Source organism: Plectropomus leopardus, chromosome 13, assembly GCF_026936395.1.
Source record: "Plectropomus leopardus strain MGB_pleo_1.0 chromosome 13, ASM2693639v1, whole genome shotgun sequence".
NCBI lineage: Eukaryota > Metazoa > Chordata > Actinopteri > Perciformes > Serranidae > Plectropomus > Plectropomus leopardus.
Window position 1 is genome coordinate 15,998,626 of NC_142188.1, and position 19,253 is coordinate 16,017,878.

The window sequence follows — 19,253 nt, forward strand, 5'->3', positions numbered from 1 at the left end:
GCAGATAAGAGCAGCCATCACTTTACTGTTGTTTCTTCTCATTTACTGTCATCTGTCTTTACATCCTTTTATCTTTATGTACATTTCATATCTTCAGGAGCATTTTTCTGAGCTCAGTTTAAGTGACTGAGGTTGCTGTTGCTGAAAGGGATGAAAAAAATGCAGATACAGTGCTGCAGGACTCCATTTGTAGTCAATGAATAACTTGAATATTGACATCGGTAAATGAGGGTGTCACTCAGATGACACAAAAAAGAGCAGCATAGTCAAATGGAAGTGCTTCCAGGCCTTTTTTTTTTTTGCGCTTATGTGAGCCAATAATCATTACCCTCAGAAAGGCTCCACAACCAATTGAAGCATCATAAAAACATCTACTCTCACGTGCCTTGAAGCAGCCTTGGAGCACTTTGAGCAGACTGGCTGGACGCCACATGCAGTATAAAGACTTAATCAGGTCTTCTGTGTGGAAGTACAGCGGTGCTTTCTGAGAGAATTCCCTCTGCAAGGGTTGATGGGAACCTTGGCGATGACACAGAGAAGCCCGCTGGCCTGTCAGCTCGTCTCGATGCGGCTCAAATCAGCACTCGGCTCCGGAGAACTTCCACCGCTGCGCTTGACACGCACTCATATACTGGCTGACACGAATCTCCAGCATCACTTCAAACATCCACTCAACATCATACTCGACATGTGACGTGTGTGAGAGAGAGATTCTCAGCATTAAGATGGGCTGAATCATTCAATTAGATATTGTGTGGCACACAACCATTGCATGATTAATGTAGGAGAGCAGCAATGTTTTAGCATGCACCTGAGGCTGCAGGAAAGATTAACTGTTAAAGGTTATATTAAAAGGATTCATCTGTTTTTAAGTGAGGTTGTATGGACCACTTATCCATAGACAGCATATTACATACAGTAGATGTCAGTCTGCACGCCCCCTGTTTGGAGAAGCAGGCTGGAGTCTGACAGGGAAGCTAAGCAATCTTCTGCTGTGGACCGGTCAGCAAGAAAACTTATTTTAGCCACCTATAAAAAGTCCCATCTAACAAAATCAAGTCTGTTTAAGTGTACACTACATTGTGATTTTTTGTTACTGCTTTGCCTTAAAGTCAGACAGTGATTTCCAACAGAAAAAAAGAAGCCATTATGTATCACTGCGGTAGCTGCTGGTCTACCGCTGCCTCAAACAGTTTATAATTAATAGTTTTTTTGTGTTATTGTGTGACTTTAGCATTTAAAGGGATTTTTTTTTAATCACCAAAGTCATACATAACAGAAACTAAATAACTGACCAAAGTAGCAGTAGACTAGCAGCTCGTGTGTCCAGTGAGACAAAATTATTGTTTTTCTCAATGGCGTGTGGTGGCTTTGACAAGCGCACAGATGGGGAAATGAAGCCGCGAACAGCTTTCCTATCAGAACGGGCTGTTTGACAGAGAGGTAAAACAGTGAAAATACTTTCAATATAGCATACACTTCAACTGACACTGATTTTTTTGTAGGGTGGGACATTTTTTAGGCAGCTAAAATATGTTTTGTCCCCATCCACAGCAGTACATTGCTTAGCTCATGTGTCAGACTTCAGTCTGCTTCTCCACTTCAAAAAGTCCAAACTATCGCTTTAAGTTTATTTGGCACAGTTTGTTGTTTCTCTGCTCTCTCAAAACATCTATCTAACCTATTATCTAAACTCAGCAGAGCTATTTCTGTCCTAGACATATTTTCATTCAATTAATAAAACATAAACCTATGATAATATCAATGGGAATTTTATAAATAATGTCTTAGAAGTCTTGAAACACTTTCCTTTGATGAGAGAAGATAACAAACAACAAACTGATGCTAATTGTTGCAATCAGTTGTAAGCGCCACCTTCAAAATGCACAACATGCAAGCCGAGAGCTTTAAGGAATCAATACAAAGCCCTAATTCCTTTGACAGATATTATCAACTCAAGATTTCAAGATGGTGACTGATATTTTATGTGCCACCAAAATGCAAGGAGAGAGCTTTTAATAATTGATGGTGCTGGAGCAGGGAGATTTTTAACCGCTCTCCTCCTGTTATCAATCATTAATGGAGTTTCCATCAAAAACACTTCAACCCCTCAAGTATCAAATCTCTCTTGAAGGTGGAGGGCCCACATTCAAACATCCCACTTAATCAAAGGGCACACAATGTGCTCTCCCTTTCTCTCATTTTCACTCACGCAAATTAGGATAATAACAGCACAAATTGCAAAATTGTTCACGGCATAAGTGTAAAAGTAGGCATTTTAGCTGAGGTCTTCTTGTGAGTGATGAGGGTTAATGGGAAAATTCTAAATGTTTAAAATCACAGGGGGAGAAACAGCCCGCCAACCAGCGTCTTTACTTTCTTTCTTTTTTTTTGCTGTATATATGCAGAGCTGTTTAAAGCTCAATCTATCTATCTGGCTCGCTGTGCTCTGTAAAGCTCCAAGGCCTGCGCGGTCAAAGTCATACAGGACGCGATGTGCATCAGCGACACTCACAAAAAGCCTTTACACTGATGTTACCCTTTAAAACAAGCACAAGGTTACACACACAGTGCTGCATGTGCGCAGAAAGATGCATGCGCGCACACGCGCACACGCACACACACACACGCACACACACACACACACACACACACACACACACACACACCAGAGTCAGTGAGAGTTTATTGCTTTGGACTGACTTTAAGGGATCAGCCAAGATCCTTCTATCTCCAAGTTCACCACCCAGCTGGGGATACATTGTATAAAATGTACTTATATCACTGCAGCATCTTCTCCATCAGTCCTCAGATACCACACACACACATACATACACACACACACACACACACACACACACACACACACACACACACAAAAGACGACATGAGCGCAGCAGCTAAGTGATAGCAGAAATGATAGAGTATTCCTAATTACCCATCAAGATGGTTTTGACAGTGTTCTGTGTGCCAGTGATCAGTGTCATGGCGCCGCGCCAGCAGCAACTCGGTTCTGTTTGATTTGTAGCTACAGCTGAGGAGCGGGTGGTACACAGGGAGAGCTGCAGTGGCACTTTCTTTCACTTTCTCTCCATCCCTTCCTCCGTCTGCCACACCCCCCTCCCCCCCAACACACTCTCGCACTGTCCTGTTTCACTGGCCCGACCTTGCCTGTCATCAGTATAAAACACCTTTTCCAGGCTGCTGCATAACAGGCGCAGAGAGGACACTGGGAGGATTCTTCTAGTTTGAAGGTGCACGAGTGAGAGGGATGCATCTGGGTTTAAGACGATAGTCTCCGCTTTTATCTAAGCATGGGCAGGGACACTGTTTGCATATTATGCTGGAATGATCAGTTACATAAAGGATTAATCGACTGACAGAAAAGTTTTTGACTGAGACTTTTATAATCTAGTCATTATCAAGCAACACAACTGAGAATCTACAGCTACGCTGCAGATCAGGAAAGGTGTACTTAGGCACAGCAGTGCACAGTATTTCTTTTTATTTATTCTTATCTACTTTACCTTTTTAATGTATCCATTTTACTTCTTTTTATTTGTGGTTTTATTGCTTGTATTGTTTTTGTTGGTCTATTTCTTATGTGTCCTACATCTTGCATTATTTGTCCTCTGGTTTTAATTTTATCCTTACTCTACCCTAGTTTCTTCATGCTTTTGTTCAGTAGGACTTTTTGGCTTTCCTTTATTGTATCGCCGTCTAGGTGGTAGAGCGACAGACCATCAGTCATTGGTCCTCAGATTTTTGGCAGTTCTCTATGACTCGGAAGCAGGAACATGGCTGTAGATGCTTTGAATGTTATGTTTTGTATGTACAATTATGTAATTTGTCCTTTTTTTAATTTTTAAACTGTTATATGTTCGTTCTATGTCTGCAACCATGGAATTCCTGCCGCTGCCTCTCTAAGCCAGGACAATTTTGATGAATCTTTTACTCCTGGTTAAATATAGGTTAAATTAAAAAAAAAAAAAAAAAAAAAGATCCCCAGAGCCTTATAGAGCCATATGGCTAGAAATGGAAAACATTTGCTTGTTTTAACTTTTCAAATATGAGAATCTGCTGCTTTTCTCTGTTTACATCAAAACAGCCAATTTACAGCCAATAAGAATCCATAGAAGTTATTAAAGGTATGTGTGTAAGGTGTGCAGTCAGTCACCGATGTAATGAAATACATTATGGCAGTGCAAAATAAGATACATCAAGGTGAATGGGTGTTATTGAGCACAAACAAATTAAAGAGTGATTTATACAGTGTAAGCATACTGTGAGCCCTGGCTATGGAACTGAAAGTGAACAGAATTAATGCACAGAGCCAGCCAGCTAATATTTGCTTAGTGAATGTTATCTGAAATTTGCAGTGCAGCTGTTTTTTTAATGTACATTGGCCGCAGGTTTGTCTGGTCATACGAGCCGCTCTTATCTTAAACCGGCGCAGCAGTGCTACTGAAGGGCTGATCTATACAGTGAATATGTGCAGTATGTTAACTCATACAGAGTAACCTCTTCGCAATGACCAAATGTAAACATCTAATTTTCTGCACTTGACAAAGCATTTACATTCAGATCATGGAGCCATCACGGGCCTGGGCTCCTGCCAACTAGGAGTCACAGGTCAATTATCTTTCAAAAGATAACAGCCGTGTCTGCCATTTATCTAATCTGGGCCTGATTTCCATCTCAGGGATTTATACTAAGTAAACAAGATGTTAAGATATGCGTTTTGAAAGGGGACGGGCGTCATAAAGGGGACTAATCTGTTCGTCACACATGCTAGCCTTTTACTCTGCAATTCTGCTGACTCACATAAGATGAGCTGAATCAAAGCAGCTTCATTCAGTGACTCAGGGAGCTTTGTGAAGCTGAGTGTTCCTGTGGCTTCGAGTTGATCAAATGGGTTAACTGATATATCTTAGTAGGGCCATACTGGTGGTTTGTAGCATGATTTAAGACCTCTGAATCCTGAGCCAAATCTGGGATTCTTTTTTTGTGATTTAAACATGCTCTGCCCATTGGCGGATGTAAACAACACACTAGTAGGGATGTCATTTACCTGTGCTGCACAGCCAGAAAAACAGTGGCAATATCAGGCAAGTGGTTTTGCATGCTGAGCCCCTTAACCGCAAGACATACTTCAAGTTATTACCCGTCATTTTTTAGCACACCATAAGTTCACAGACATTTTCTTTCCCTAACTTTCAGACAGCCCATCAATTCAACTCGTGAGAGTGAAATCTTACTTAGGATAGTCCTTGTAACCTTTTATCCTTTTTTGTCAATGTTGCTCTACAACTCAACTGTGGTATCTCAAGTTGCAAACAGGAACCTTTTTCAAAACTCTCCCAACATCTGAGAGCTGACAGTCGAACGCTGAGAAGCTTTGCACTGACAAGCTGTGTTGTCAGAAAATCAAATCAGAACGGCAAGTGAGTAAACATGGATGTGAAAAGGGAGCATGTGAGTTTAGTTGTTTCTTGCTTTTACAAAAGGTTGCTCTCAAATCTCAGATGTTGTAGCATCTTCAAATGCACCAGCAGGAGGAGTTTTTTTACTTTCTGCTGTCATCCGCAACACAAAGTTCAGATGACATAACTTAAGGGCAACATAACATGTAGTGTGGTGGTTTAGCTATCTCAATCAACTTACAAGCCTCTGCAGGTTAAAGTTTGACATTTCTGGAGAGGAAGACGAGCAGAAGGCAGCCTAAAAGAAAGGAAACCCATATGAAAATGTATGTAAAATATAGTGTTGATGTTTTATAGTTAATGGGATGCAACATGCAAAAAAATAACAAAAAAATCTCTTTTTCCCCATAACATCTGAACTGAGCATTTACCGGTGTTGTCACTTGGCATGAACTCACCTGTTTTGAGGAAAAAGCTGCCAATGCAGCACCAATAAATGTCAAAACACTGAGCAGGATCAATACACAGCCATTAATCTCTCAAGAAGGTATGTGAAGTATCAAACTTGGCAGACACTGTGTACGTCAATCCACAGTTACACTCGCTCTAACACAACCCAACAGCCGCAATTAACACCCTTTTATTCATTCTGTCATTGGTTTTGTCATTAACAGCGCTGCCCCAGGCACAAAGATCCAGTTTAACTGTCAGAATCCTCCTTTCAGATCAGCTGCACATCATCGCAGCTGACGAACAGCCTGATAAAACCGACGTCTCGCTCTGCTCTCTGCACCTGTGCGTCTAAGAAAGAGCTTTATCAGGAAGTCATGGGACGCTGCCAGCCCCCGTTTGACTTACACAGTCCAAACAACAGACGTCTCCACACAGAGACAACAGCTTAATACCCCGGCGTGTGTGTGGCTGTGCGCTATGTGAATTTTAATGAGAGAGACAGAGAAACATAGAGACCAAAAGGCAGAGATGGCGCTCTCAGATTGTCTCTTACAGTGTCTGGACGGGCGGCTGCTACTCTTCGTGACCCCGATGCTTCGAGCCACAGATCAGATCAGGGACACAGTGCGACAGATGTCTGCCCTGGCGCTCTGTTCCAGGCATGAGTGCTGCTGGCACACACACCAAAGACGAAGGAGGGAAAAAGCAAAACAGGGTGAGCACAGAGGAGAAGATGGATGGCGTGAAAAAAGAGAGAGGAGACACAAAAGAGGAAGGGGGTGAGGAGAGTTTGCCATCGGAAATCAGACGTCACACACCACGCAGGACGAGATCCACTGTGTCATGTTTCTGTCAGACAGCAACCAGTTTGGTCAGAAAGTGACACTACAAGTTTAGACATACCTCAAACTGCGACTCTCTCCCTGACTGACCTGGGGGAGGAACAGGAGACCTCGCATGCACCATTAGTGCTCTTTTTAAAAAATCTATTCAGCACAGGCGGGGGTGGCTGTCACACACTGAATAATGAACTTAGAAAAAAAAACCACACAAGCCCTGTGTCTGAATCTACAGTAGAAAGGCTGATAAAACTAAAAAAGACAGTGTTCAGAAGCCACTGATGCTTCTACACAAAACTCAACATATGACCTCTGCACAGTGACTCTACTCGTCTACTTTCCCTTTGAGGAGCAACACGCAAAAAGGAAGATGAGAAGAGAGAAGAAGGGAGCTAATTATAGCCTCACAGCAGGATGGCCAGAAACAAACTTGATTATCATCATCGTCAAGAAGGCACAAAGGAAACCTGCAGCCTCCCCCCTTCCACCACAATCCAATAGAGAGGCTTTTAGCCTTCGTAATGATTTACAAAGTGACAAGTCAAACAGATTTACTGTGACAGCCTGAAAGGGACCAGCACGAACGCTATCATTGCTCACGTGACCAGACCTCCGAGCCCTTCTCCTATTCCCCTTTTCCTCTGCCACCTCCCCTCTCTCGTGCCCCCTCTCCCGCCTGTTCCAGGGGACAGCGAAGAATGAGGCTGGCTCAATAGAGGCAGGCAACAAGCCTATTCAATCTCCCCCCTCCCTCGCTCAACACGAGCCCCCTTCAAACGAGAGGGAAAAGCTCCGCTTTGTGGAAGTTAGTTACTTAAAGCGACAGCCCCCCAGATAACGATCTGGTCACGGAAAACTTGTGGCACGGAGTAAACGGAGATACCTTTGTACAATCTTAACACCATTACCCAAGGTTTATCAGACTTAATGAGGCATGAATGCGAAGTGAAAATTTCAGCTTGCAGGAGCAGCTGACAACATTTCCACAGCAGCCTTGGCCCTTCCAGTGGCCATGAAACACTATTAAAAACACTTATTAATCTGCAGAGGAGGATCATTAAAAATGGAAAACATTAGGAAATCGTTGCAGCACACTTTTCATTATCATTACTTTTTGAATAAAGAAATTACTCTCTGCGCCTGTGTTTTCCATCCATATTCATAAGAAGGTGTCTTTTGTGCCCTGAGTGACAGGATCTACATTTGACTTTCATTTCCGCAGCTCCTGAAATATGGAGCAAATTTACGTTTGAGTAGCATCAGTCCCTCCAGGCCTGAGACACCGTGCCCGGTGCAGTCATCAATTTTTTTTTCCACCCTCTCCTTTTTCTGGAAGGTAAAAAACACCTTGGCTGTTCCGAGCTTTGAAAACAGAGCCACCCCTAAAACCATCAGAGCTGGCGGCAGAGAGATGTGTGCGGAGAATTCTCAAGGAGCACAGACCCTCGGGCTACGCAGATTCAGTTTCCCCCTTTCTGGCTTCCAAAAACAAAGGAATTCCTGAGAAAATCAGGGCAGGACCTCACCCCAAGCCACCGCCGCTGCTGCTACCCCCACCTCCCTCTCTCTATTGCTCTCTCTCTCTCTCTCTCACACACACACATACGCGCACACACACACACGCACATTTCATGGCAACATGCACACAGCAAAGCAAAGGTGATTTCATGCAACCATCAATGAGACACACCTCCTCTCTTGTTGTACAATCACGTTGATTTGATATCCAGGGAGACGTGGCTACACAGACATGACAAGGAGGAAGAGGATGTGGGGGTGTAAATGTGCGGGGGTAGGTAACATACTGTTTGGCCCTAATTCATGTCTCACAGCCACGTCTGTCTGCTGTTGTTATCGCTGCCGTTACTGCTGTTGTTGACCATCGCTAACCAGCACAGACATTTCTCCATTCAGACTGTAGCCACACACATTGAGCAACGGCCTCAAGATGTTGCAGGTTGGGCTGTGGTATGGTAATCCCCCCCCCCCCTCCAGATATATGAGTCAGACATGAACCGTGTGATGTCCTCACGTGTATCTTTAACAATGTCAACACATGCCGTTCAGCGTCCACTCAGCTCCCACCGGGGAGCCGAGTAAAGGTTACAGAATGGCTGTGAAAGCAATATGGCTGAGCTGCGTAATATCTGTATTAGACGCTGCTTATGTATGCCACCTGAAGTAATGGGGGGCCGCGGGGACAGGATCAGACAAAGAGGAGCTTGGTTATCTCCTTTTACTGAATGTATCACTTTAAAATTGACAGATTTTAATAATTTCAGATGTTCTCAAAAGAAACATTACAGAAGAAAAATGTTGTTTTTCATTGGTTCAAAATGAACTTTCCCGTGGAGCGTTAAAAGTATGTGAGGCATGGGTGGCCAAACTACGGCCCCTGGGCCCACCGCGGCCTGCTACACACTTTTAAATGGACCAAGCAAAATTACATAAACAAACTAGAATATGGCTAGAGCATATTTCTAATAAATTGCATTGTGTTGCACAGCTTAGTTGATGTACAATATCATTGTCATCTTGAACAACTACAACAACGCTGCCACTGTACTTCTTTATTTGAACACTACAAGTTTCTGCTTTACCAACAATAAATGCTAACATGCTCAGATGACAAGGCTGGTGTTAAGCAGGTATAATGTTAAGGCTATACCACGTTTGGTAGACTGTATAAAAGAAGTGGACATAAAAAAAATGCAGGTTTAAGGTACTTTCCAATGGCCTAACATTTTTTAGACCCTCGGGCAATGTTCACTTCTTCTTCTTCTTCTTCTGTTTATCATCATAGTTTAGCGTGTTAACATGCTAACATTTGCTAATTAGCAATAAACACAAGGAAGGATACAGCTGAAGCTGTTGGGAATGTCAGGAGTTTTCATTTGGTCATAAACAAAGTGTTAAACCGATTAATGATGTGAGTGGATGGTGGCTCTTCATGAAAAGTCAGTAGATCACCATAAGGATTACAATTTGTCCTGAAGGTGGCTTGAATGAGTGCAGCAAATTTTATGGCAATCCGTCACACAGCTTTTGGGCCATTTTAGTCAAAACCAAAAAGTTCAACCCCCAGTGGTCCTACAAGAAAAATTTAAGTATCGCCAAAGTTATTAGGATTCATCATCACCATGAATGTCTGTCTGCAATTTCATGGCAATCCATCTCATAGTTGATAGGATATTTTCAGTCTGGATTAAAGCGATTCAGCATGATTCAACAAAAAAAGTAGGAGCAAAGAGGACATATTTTCTGTGCAGCATACCTCTTGTTGTCACTAAGATATTTTCAGTGTTTTTAGGGAGTGCTAGAGTGAATGAAGCTTCAGATCTAAATCTCTGTGTGTTCCTCACTCAAAATTTGGTTATTTCTACAAAGTGTAAAAGGATGTTAGTGAAATTATTTGTTTACATGAATACTAAATAAATGTATATCATGATTAGTCTCTATGTGTCAAATGTAAAATCAAAAATCCCTTTGCTTTTTTTCCCCTCTAGTGCTCATATTTGTGAATAGCAACTCAGCCTCCTTTAAAAATCATAAAACACAGGGACCCTTGCTGTTTTGTCAATAATGTTTGCCAGATAATTAAAGAGCCCTGGGAGACAATGATAAACATTGTTTAGAGGCTGATCCCTGGCAGGCTCTGAGCAGTGTATCATCGCTGTCTCCGGAATACACACGATTAGCCCGGTCTCATTACTGATATGATAAACGACGGCTTCCACCGTGGCTTTGGTTTGCTGGGAGGACGTACTTGTAAGACGGGGAGATTAGAAAAAAAAGTGGTGAAGCACATTGCCCCTGTAATAGAGCAGGGGTAAACAAAGGAGATGGGTTATCTGCAGTGCGATGGCAGATAATGTTTGTGATATTTGCAGCCAGTTATTGTACTTTCAACCATATATTATCTGAAATCACTGTTTAATAAAGTGGACTTCTTTATTTGTTTCACTTCTCATCACAACCCTACCTCCTCCATCCCCTCTCTCTGTGAACTTAATGCTGTTGCTCAGCCCCGGCCCACCAGCCCGTCTCTCTTTACTGTCGGTGTATCCACACAGAGGTTTAAAATATGCCCCTTTATCTGAGCCGCCCAGGCGGGAAAATGAAAGGGATGTCAGTCCTTAGAACCCTGGGAAAGCGCCTGGCTGAACCGCCAGTGTCAAAACCGAGGGGAGGGCAGCAAGCGGGCAAACACACTGCACAAAGTAATAGACTTTTTCTGTCACTAAGCAATGTTGAAAAGCAGTAAGAAAACAGTCTTAGTAGGGCAGTGGAGCTCAAGATTGTATGCCAATATGATTTGAGGGGCTCTCAATAACAGCCACAGCTGGCTTCATTGACAGACCAACTGAAAAATCAACATCTAGTGTACAGTTTTCTTCCTGCCTCACAACCTCATCTGTGAAAAAAGACATTTTTATTATACTCTTTGAAGACAAGTGAAAGCCGCCGCTCAATATCCACCACATTTCAGCCTTTGCACTCCGTGCATGTGTAAGAATTAGTGTTATATGAGAGCCGATATTGCACGACTCCCTCTCCGACTCATAACTGACATCGCAGGCGAAGAGTAAGTGCTGTCCCTTTGCATTAGTAAAATCCTAGTTAATTTACTTTGTCAGAAAACAAGGAAGTATGTATCCCTGGAGGCCATGTTGGAGACAATTCGACCGCCTTCAGAGAATCTCTGCCATCACTCTCCATCTCCCACGCAAACCTCCACCAGAAAATCAACATCACCGCGCACTCTGAGAGACAACAGTGCCGACTAGACAAGAGACTGTTTATAGCACAAATGATATTATAAATGTAGCATGTGGAGTATTATCTTTAGAGAAAGATCCATTGGAGGCGATAAGCTACATGCTGTGTAGAGGCTATGTAATAAATAAAATGTGGAATTCTCATCATGCATTGCTGTTTAATAACCGCTTTAAAACCTTAGGCACCATAACTCCTTGTGCTACATTCAGACGCCTTTCATACGTGTTTAATGGTTTGATTTCTTTAAAAACATGGGGAAAAAAGCAAAAAGGAACTTTGCAAGAAATGTCCCACAAATTGCAACAAATTAGTAGATTTGGAAAATTAGTTTCTTTGAAAAACAGAAACATGTCCAGAGAGCTATGTTTATAATGATTGTAATAATTTATTTTTAATTATTTTGCAGAATTATTATAATTTTTCAGCATTTTTTTTAAGATAATTTCCTTGTTTGTTTTTCTACTTATCTGTGTTTTGTTTTGTTTTTTGCAAGTTTTCAGGTAACTTGGCGAGAAATGTTCTGCAAATTGCAAGACATTAGTAGATTGGAACATTATTTTTTAAAAGGCTAGTAAAAAATGTCCAGAGAGCTATGTTTATCATTATCATAATAATTTAAAGCTATTTTACAGAATTATTCTAATTTAAAGCAGTTTTTGGAGTAATTTCCTTTTTTTTAAATTTTCTGTTTTGTTTTAAATTTTTTATTTATTGCTAACTTTCAGGTAATCCACTTGTACTTTTTAATAATTTATTGCTAATGTTTGGGTCATTTCTTCTTACGGTGCTCATTACCTTCTTCCCATGTTTTTGAAAGAAATCAAGCCAATTTGCACATTTTTCAAAGGGTAAAAAAACATACGTTTTAACTCATTGACTCGACCCGGCAGGTGCAGCTCTTTACCGAGCTGGTTCGTCTAATACCTGGCTGTAACTCAAGCAAGCTGCATGAGAGCGAGCCTGAGCTCGAGCACAGCCCTGAGTGGCTGTCTGGCAAATGAACCCATGTGGGACACTGTGTAAGGTGTGAAGACCTCTTGGAGGAGGCTGCAGTCTGCTGCGGCTCGCAGGCATGCTCCGGTATCAGGAGAGACAAGGCAAACACAGCAGATCAGTGGTGAAACCGTAAACCCACTGACCCAGCATGAAGAGGGAGAGGGGACTAATTAGTGACTGTACTTACAACTCAAAAGGAGAGGCAGAGAGACGAAGAGAAAGGAGGGAGGGGGGAAAGCACACACACACACACACACACACACACACACACACACACACACACACACACACAACACACACAACACACACAAGAGCCTGCAGTTGGAGGATGAGGACAATGAGTTTGTTTAGCTTAAACAGGATTTACAAGCCAAACAGACACACGCCAACGCCACTCACTCAGACACATACTATCTCTTTTCTTCTCTATCGCTACCCCTTTCTCTCTCCGCCTCGACAACACAGAGCTGAGACAGACTCTGTGAGGATTTCATCAGCAGTAAAAAAAAAAAGTGAGGGTAATTGCTTGCGATGGTGAGAAGTCTTGAGTGCAGGCAGCAGCGGTGGGCGAATGGATGGATGGATAGAGGGAACATTTTGTTCCTCCTGTGCGGGCTCCGACTCTCATATTGTTCCTGGTGAGGCCTGGTGTCATTTATGATTCAAGGGCCCCAGCCTCTCGACGGACGGGAACGAGACATGGCCATTGTGACGTCCCCTGCACTCGTTTCTCAAAGAACATCAAATCAAACATGCATGAGGCAGTGACAGGGGTGGGCCAGCAACTTCTCTCTTCACTTTCTCCCTCTCTGCACTCTGTTTCACTCTCTTGTCTCAGGAAAAAAAAGAGCACTTAGAGGACTACGTCGCCCTGATGTTGGGGGAGCTCAAGGTTGAAGTGACGGCTCTTCAGAAACAGGAGTTAAGTTGATGTTTTGCCTTTATTATACCACATAAACACATAACTTCCAAAAACACAGTGCACAAAAATGTCAATGCAAAATCGCATTAAAACTGCTTTTATATGTTTAACTTGACTGTGAGAAGTGGAATATACCTTTTCTAAAATATTTATTTATTCAAGGAAGGGTTTTGCTGAGTGCAAACGTTCCTTTACAGCAACGCCCTGTTTCACACACCTGAAAGCAGCTCAGCACAGCTAAAGTTTGCTACAGTTGGTCATATGGGTGCGGGAACGAACATTTTTCAACTTTATGTGAGTGGCGTGTTGTTGGACGTCATAGTGACCAAGTGGGGACCAGGATTTTTTTTTTTTTTTTAATGGTGCAATTGGGTGCATTTGAGCCAAGAATTTTAACCATGACAAAGGCACCAATTTATAAAATGAAACATTTTCCCTTTGAGAACAATGCTAGTAATGAAGCCTGGTCTTGAATAATTTAGCTCCGGGGCTGTTAAATACAGGGTTGCTTATCCCTACAAAGAAGTAAGTGCACATTAGGGTTGTACCCAACTCCAAATTATGTCAGTCGTTAAATATGAATATTCAACCACTCTTTTTTTTCCATATAAAGTTTTAGAGTCTGAATGGATATCAGCAGGATGTTCAGAGTGACAGCAGCATTTATGTCATATGGTAAACAAGATAAGGGTGCCAACAACAGATCGCAAATGCGCATCAACATTTTTTGCCAACACTAGATATCAAACAAAAGCCAGAGACTGTGTCGTTTCACGTTGCCGTGAGCTGCAAATTCACCGATTCGAAGCAGAACCGAGGAGATGATGTTATCTCAGAGCCTTACAGTGCAGAGTGCCTCTGTGCTGCTGCATCATGACCGCTGCAGCCTCTACCAAAGAGTATTGTGAAAGTCAAGAGCATTTACTTTGCAGCAAAGTTTACACCAAAACATCCCCAGACATACACTGCACAGCAGAATGTATAGCAAAAATAACCCAATAACACCACTGCTCCACTTGAAGCTATCTCAGTCGACTGAGGGGTCTCTGACTGATGATTTGAATCTCTCGGCTTTCAAGGGGCAGCCCTGGTGCACGTTAAATAAAACTGCTATACTTTCAAATTCAAACAAGTGTCTCTTTCCTTTGCTGTAATATATTATTTAAATTGCAAAGCACTTAATCCATCACATGCAAAATGTAATGTGGAAATGCCATGCATTAACTCTACACTTCAGGTCAACAGAAACATGCATTATGGCGGCCCCTATGAGGATGCAATTCTTTACCGATTTTTTATTTTAGGTTTTTTTTAGAGTGGCAAGGGCAAATTTGAAGCAAATTTTAAATTTAAAATCTTTTTTTGCATTAGCAGTAAAACTAAACCAGGGTTTCCATGCATGCTTTTATTTGTGGCACCCCGCCACACTTAAAACATCTGCAGCCACAAATAAATTTTTTAATTTTCATTAAGAGCACTGGTAGAATATATACACAGTTTGGTTATTGATTACACCATGCTCTTGGAGTGCAGGGTGTACTCTGGGCACAGACGGAGCAGCAGAACATCAGGTTCAATAAAAGTGAAACTTAACCATTAATTGTGCTGGGTCTAAACATTAGCTTCTCCCTTCATTCATCTATATGACAGGATCGACTGACCAATAATCCACCCCGAAACTCAAACTCCTGAAACTGCTGCTCACCACATACATTCTTATTCTGTGGGAAACCCTGCTAACGTACTATGACAGAACATATAATTAACTTTTGATGGAAATCCGTCTGTATGAGGAGTTCTTGCACCCATGTGGCCACCGAACAATGCTCTTCGCTGCTACTTTTAAAGTTGAATGCCTTGCTCAAGGACTGAATATTATTCACAATGCCTCTCCTGACTTTCTCAGCCACTTCAGGACTTTAAACCAACCAGCCACAAACACGAACCACAGTGCAAGGTTTGCAGATTGAAGGACAGTGGTGACAGGAATGTGGCATTGAGGTTTTTTGTTATCCCTGCACCTCTTGTTGGCCCACTTTTGGCTCAAACTGATGTCATCACAGTCAGTCAGCAGGATAAGTTACAACTGATGGAAGCTTCATTTTCTCTTTATTAGTTACACTGCAATTACCAGATTTCAACTTAAAGAGAGCTTAACTACAGGCTTATGGGTAGAATTACAACAAGGTTTAGGAAGTAGTTAAGTGTCTGACACAAGGGCACAACCTCAGCTCAAACTTTACATTGCAGATAGTAACTCCCTCTAAGCCCTTATTCTGAAAATTAGTCTTTAAAATGCTCCGAGGCAACACAAGTTTTTCCCTATTAAAAGACCAAAATAGGCACGTTGAAAACAAAGGCTCAGTCTAGATGAAAAGTACTGCCAAGTCGAACCACAAGTGAGACAGAAAGAGAGAGAGAGAGACGGAAACAAAGGCTGACTTCTGCTTGGGACATGAGTGGGTGGGTTTGGGCTGATGGCGAGACACCAGACTACTAAGAATCCATGTCAAGCTAACAGGCAGCAAGTATTTCTCAGCGCTCCCCGAACCAACATGAACAGTTAGATGAAATGTCAGTCTGTCAAAACATTGATTAGTGTTCGCCAGGTTTTAAGCACTTAGCGGGCTGCAGCTGTGCCGGCACACAGTAAACAGCAGCAAAGACGGTGCAACTTGGTAAATTGCTGAGTAACAAAAAGCTAATTACTCAGACACGAGTAATTAGTTGTTTTTCCTGTAGATACTTCTAATCAGTATTAGCTCGGTGCTTCACAGAGGTGCAAAGATAGGGAGTAAGGTGCACTCAGCACTGTACTGCTCTCTGTGAAAAAACAGGGAGAGTTTGGAGAACAGCTGCAGGTGTTTGTAACTGATCCTTAAATATGTGACATAACTTGTCGTAGCCTGATTGATTAAATTAAACGGATACAAAACGCCATTATTTTACAGCCTAATAGTGCGGGTAATCTCTCAATTCTGTCTCCATGTTTGGTTTAGAGAACAAACATACGGTTGCACATAAACATATCTCCTTCCACTTGTAGCGCTGCCAGTGCATGTGTTATCTCCCTGTGTCTGTTTACGATTTTCGCTATTTTCCCGACACATTTCCGGCATCATCTTCTTCGCATTATGGCACAGAGGAGTACACACTCTGGTCTCAGTGTGCATCCTTGCATTTTGCACTTTCTTAAACAGCCCAAATTTGATTTCAGTGTGAGTCTACTGGAGCCTTTAGTCTGTTTAGTGAATCAGACACTCTTCTGTCTTGTCTCACAGCCTGGCTGGCTGGTTGCAGAGAGGCCCCAGGAGGGACAACAGAAGGAAAGAAAACTCACACACATACACACACACACACACACACACACTCTTCCAAGTTTCAAACAGTTGCAGATGGCTTTAATTCCTTGCCCTCTTTCTTTCACAATTTATCAGGTAACCCACTCTGAACGAGCGTGCCTCCTTTTCATGCTTTGCTCAGATGACTTAACGCTGCTTCGGGTTTGTCAGAAGGAAGAAGGAAAAAAAAAGTCGAACAGCACTAATTAATGTGGTGTGGCTGACAAGTGTTGCTGCTGAAACAATTTCATTACATCACCAATTTAAATTACCAAGGAGGGAGACACTGGAGGGTGCACCCATCCAAAAACCTATTTACACGCTCTCTTTAGACTGACATACAGGGAGTGGACACAATAACATGAACACCTGCAATCCAATGCAATACTCCTGCAATAAAAACTGTGTGAACCTTTTCTGTGTCACTTTTAGTTGAGGATGTGGCTGATTTCTGAGGAAACAGGGCTTTTAGGTGATAAGTGATTTACTGCAGGTGGTATCTTGTTATCTTACCTGCATTATGATAACAGGATAGCAGCACAGTCAGTGAGATATGGTTTCTTGCTTAAAGCTCCACAACTCTTTCACAACAAACCACGCTCCCTTTAACTTCAGTACTTTACCAACGAGGATAAAGCCTCGTTTTTCACCCCTGTCCCAAAGTTTAGCTGTCCTGTGGCAGGGTGCATGGTAATGAAAGAGCGGCAGTCTCCTCCTCCTCCTCCTCTTTCTCCCACCTCCTCCCGTCGGGAGCCCCCTCTCTGCTGCGCTCTGCCCCGGCTGGCCTCACATCCAGATGGGAGGAATTTTTACGGGGAGGGTCCGCCAAACTTAAGGCTGCGCTGAGTCAAGCAGCTCATCCACACTCCCCCTGCAGAAGGGCTTAAAAATGTGGTGCCGCTGGTCTCTATCAGGGATTCAGATAGCAACAAAATTCCTTGTTTGTGGACACATACTTGGCCATTAAAGCTGGTTCTGATTGTTGCATATCAGTGCATAAACTGAAAAATTTAGGGATGTGTGTGCAGTGAAGATTGCAGTGCATGTAAATAACTGGAAAGAGTGGACGCTGACATTGAAGTCACACCTGAGCATTTATTATCTTTGCAAATAATCTATTTTCCAGCTCACTACAGAGTCCACTTGAGTTCAATTAAGGGCCCCCGAGGATCCCAGTGACCCCACATTGGGGGCCACTGATGTCTGAATGATCCCTGAGAGGGTCCAATCAGTGTTATCAGTGCAGGTCAACATGGCAAATGTTACATTACCTGGTATTGTTTAACACAACACAACACAACAGAGTAACATATGGACATGCCTGCTAATTGCATTACAACAGGTAGCCGATAATAGCCTTGAAGGGAGTCAACAAGCCCAGTCACTCCACTGACTGCTAGCTAAATGACATACATTCTCAGTTTAGCTTCAACCGAGTCATCAGCTGATCCACCGAGACGAGACATTCACCCCCACACACGCTCACAAACACACATGCAGTCACTGAGCACATTCCTATCTTCTCAAAATGCATGCACCTAACATGAAATAATCCTGCAGACACACTGACTGCTTCGCTCCAGCGCAACTCGTCCACACAAGGCAGGAACATGCGATACACAGCGCGCATAAGCTTGGCTATTACGCCGCGTAAAATGCGCTCCGTTACCGCTCACGCAGCCACAATCTGCCCCCTTTGACACGAGTTCATCAGCGGCTGTTAAAGGTTTCTAAGAGGTCACTCTATTGTTAGCAGGTAGTGTCTGTCCAGCGGGAGGCAAACCCCATCTTGAGCAACCCGCACTCACATTCAAAAACCTCGCTCTGCAACAATAAATAACCAGGCGCGAAACTTACTTTCAGCTCGGACCTCTGTGGCAAATCCGCGTATTGTTTCTCCAAACCTCGTGTTTACGGTGCAGCTCGCTCTCGCTCCCTCCACTTCACAAAGACGACGTGAGAGCCCCGGAGACGGTGTGAGTGACTGACTGAATCAACTACCGTAGAGCACGGCAAGTTGAAGTGTCAGATTACACTGGCTATTCAGTTACCAGAGAGAGCCGTGCTCGGCGGTCGGCGAGAAAACACGACCTAGATCTCCGCGGAAGGACACCGCGTGTCGAGGTGTAAGTGCACGCTAATGGGCTGCTAACAGCACAGTTCACACTGGAGCGGACTGCAGCTACAGCTCCGGCTATTGTCTGCCTCTGTGTCAGTACAGCGGTGTGGCTCTAGTAATGCCTTGTGTAAACGAAGCAGAAATTATTAGTTCATTAATTGTTAGTGAGGCTTTTAGCCATTAGTTATAATTGCCTGTTCATAACATCATTAACAAAAACAACAGTATACAGAAACGGCATTAGCCTATTAATAACAAAATTATTTTGACTATTATTAATTTTTAAAAGAAAAATTATTAAAATTATACTAATAATAATATTATTATTGATAATAATTATAATTATAATAATGATATTAACACCAACAACAACAATAAGAA

The 19,253-nt window shown here is 42.7% G+C and overlaps 1 protein-coding gene across 5 annotated transcripts in view; it reads right to left on the reverse strand.

Moving 5' to 3' along the window:
- Positions 1-18,778, reverse strand: part of zmiz1a (zinc finger, MIZ-type containing 1a) — a 127,257-nt gene extending 108,479 nt beyond the window's left edge. For 3 of the 5 annotated variants that reach the window (XM_088086385.1, XM_042501725.2, XM_042501724.2), the window contains exon 1: positions 18,611-18,776. The gene's annotated coding sequence lies outside the window, so the exon portion shown is untranslated. Of the gene's footprint in view, positions 1-18,610 lie in introns of all 5 variants that reach the window. The other 2 variants (XM_042501728.2, XM_042501727.2) reach the window with 2 other exon arrangements.
- Positions 18,779-19,253: the final 475 nt, after the last annotated feature.